The sequence below is a fragment of the Sinocyclocheilus grahami genome, unplaced genomic scaffold, assembly GCF_001515645.1.
Source record: "Sinocyclocheilus grahami isolate Dianchi unplaced genomic scaffold, SAMN03320097.WGS_v1.1 scaffold706.1, whole genome shotgun sequence".
Taxonomy (NCBI): domain Eukaryota; kingdom Metazoa; phylum Chordata; class Actinopteri; order Cypriniformes; family Cyprinidae; genus Sinocyclocheilus; species Sinocyclocheilus grahami.
In genome coordinates this window covers 612542-615043 of record NW_015505885.1, presented here as the reverse complement: position 1 = coordinate 615043, position 2502 = coordinate 612542, and the positions used below count along the sequence as shown (strand labels likewise).

At 36.8% G+C, this 2502-nt stretch overlaps 1 long non-coding RNA gene across 1 annotated transcript; it reads right to left on the bottom strand.

Moving 5' to 3' along the window:
• Positions 1–279: 279 nt before the first annotated feature.
• LOC107559947 (uncharacterized) lies at positions 280–2272 on the bottom strand. Its single transcript, XR_001605668.1, has 3 exons — positions 2053–2272; positions 1773–1890; positions 280–609 (listed from the first exon to the last, which is right to left on the bottom strand). It is a non-coding gene; the product is annotated as an uncharacterized lncRNA (long non-coding RNA).
• Positions 2273–2502: the final 230 nt, after the last annotated feature.

Genomic DNA, 2502 nt, shown 5'->3' with positions numbered 1-2502 from the left:
AGATGCGTTTAGCTGTATACGCATACATTTTGTATTGTATAAGGCGTTTTGGGAGAGTGAAACCGATATTTTTTGAAACCGGGTCCCAGAGAGGATAAATCTGAAAACGCCGCCCTTGCGTTTTCATGTGGACAGCGAATCCGTATATTTTCTGAAGTCATCACGTCATCAGCCCACCTCTCGCCCCTAGTCAGACACCGCTAAGTCACGTAACAGCAACAAAAACATGAACAACGATTGTCTTTTTGTCTTTTTATTAACTAACATTGACACAGATTAATAAATGTATTGTTCCATGTTCGTTTGTATACCGCGCGCAAGGTTTATGCGCATAGTCCAAGTCGTCTTCTCTCTCATGAGAAGTACCTGTTGGATGAACTGGAATGTGTTCTTCATAGATTTAGGGTAGTTGAGATGCAGTGCGTAAGTCAGATGCAGTGCATAAGCAAGTCCATACAGAATGCACATAGCTTTTGGCAAGTCGTCAATATTGTCCATCACAACTTCTCCTTCAATGATGATCTTCAATGAGGTTGGATTGAGATGGAGAGAAGATGAGAGCATGTCACCTTCATGCTCAATGAGGAGGATTCCAATGTCATCAGAGTCCTAACAACATAAGAGCACAATCATGAAATTTCTTATTACATAACCATCAATAATGTTAAGCAATTTGTTACGACTGCTGGAGTTCTGTCTCCAACAATGATTATTTAAATTAGGGACAGAAACTTATGATGTTCCATTAAAAACAGTTTATGCAAAAATGAAAATCTGCTCTTAATTTACACATCCTCAGGCCATCCAAGGTGTAGCTGAGTTTTTCTTCAGTAGAACCTTAAGAGATTATTAGCTGTAACTGTGGTCTTTGGCGATTCATTTAATGCAATCAATGGTTACCATCACTTGGGAGTAAAAAAAACAGACAAACAAAAAACAGGCAAAACTAAATGAATACCCGTGTCTCCTGACGATATATTGAGGTCTTATGAAGCAAAACAATCAGTCTGTGCAAGAAACTGAACATTATTTACAGCATTATTACCTTTAATCCACAGCCCCGGCAAACAGTCCTGAGCGTGTTTACACATGTCATCATCAAAATGGTACCGGCGTGTACTTATCTTGGATCCCACAACCTTTATAAAAATTACAAATCATTTGCTTGTGCAATCAACTTCAGGAAGATTGCTCATGTGAGTTTGCTCCTGCGCATACATTATTATATGCGACAGGAAACTCACGCTCCAGACTGTCGTGAATGTGCTCAGGACCGTTTGCAGAGGTTGTGGATGTTTCTCAGACCAATTGTTTTACTTCGTAAGACCTCAATGTATGGTCAGGATCCACAGGTATTAATTTTGTTCTGCCTGTGCATGTTTTTTTTAACTATCAAAAATGACAGTTTCCATTGACTGTTTTATATCAATCACCAAGGACCACAGTTTCAGCTAAAAATCTTTAAAGTTTAAATTTTACTTTAAAAATGTCATTTTTGGGTGAACTATACTTAAAACTGTATTTCAAAAATTAACTCTTAAAAACTTGAGTCCAAAGGGTTTGTAACGACATGAGGGTGAGCAAATGTTGGATGAACTAACCCTTTAAGCAAACAGATCACCCAAAGTGGCTAAAAGAGCTATCATAATAAGTTAATGGTTTAGGTTTTATTCTCAGAGGTTTTATAAAACACAGGAACTATCAATTAATGGTGAAATGATTATGTTTTTATGTCCTTTTAGATATTCTGAGAGAAAACCGAGGTTACTTACAAAGCATACTTTGTAGAAATCTGTAGGTTTGTCGCCAAATGAATGATAGGGAGTCCTCTGAGCATCAGAGACCTAGTATCAGTCGGCTCTTTAGTCTGTTGGGGAGTAAAATGAATCACTGTTGAATAAAATTAAAGAAATGATCACAAGAAAGCAGAACCAATCAAGCACAATTTTGATTGCATTACACAACCAATATTGTAAACATTTTGCGATACATTTTCATCACTTAAACTGTTAAAAACTATGCAATGCAAGTCTATAACAGATATGGACCAACCTTGATTTGTTGTGAAAGCTGTCAACAGCTGCCCAACTTTCTCTGGTCAATGATTTCATGCTTGAGATTCTTGCCCATAATCCTGTAACGTTAATTAGATCTCCATGAACACCTAAAACAGAGAAAAAAAGTGTTACATTTCAAGACTAACTGAAACTTTCAGCATACGCATAACCCTTTAAGCTCAACAACTCAGTTGCAGTTATTATAAATAATAAGAGACACAATAATATAGCAAAGAGACAAGCTAACTTAGCTTTAACAAAAAGCTAATTGATGCGCACATGCTGATGTTAAACGACTTTAGCTAAGGGTAATGAAATGCTAACGTTACAGCTAAAATGAACATGCAAAAACACACTTGCTGAATTTATCTTAACTGTGAACCAAAAGAAACTCAGATTTAAATATTAGCAGTATAGCTAAACTGTGAACCGACAGGGGAAAACC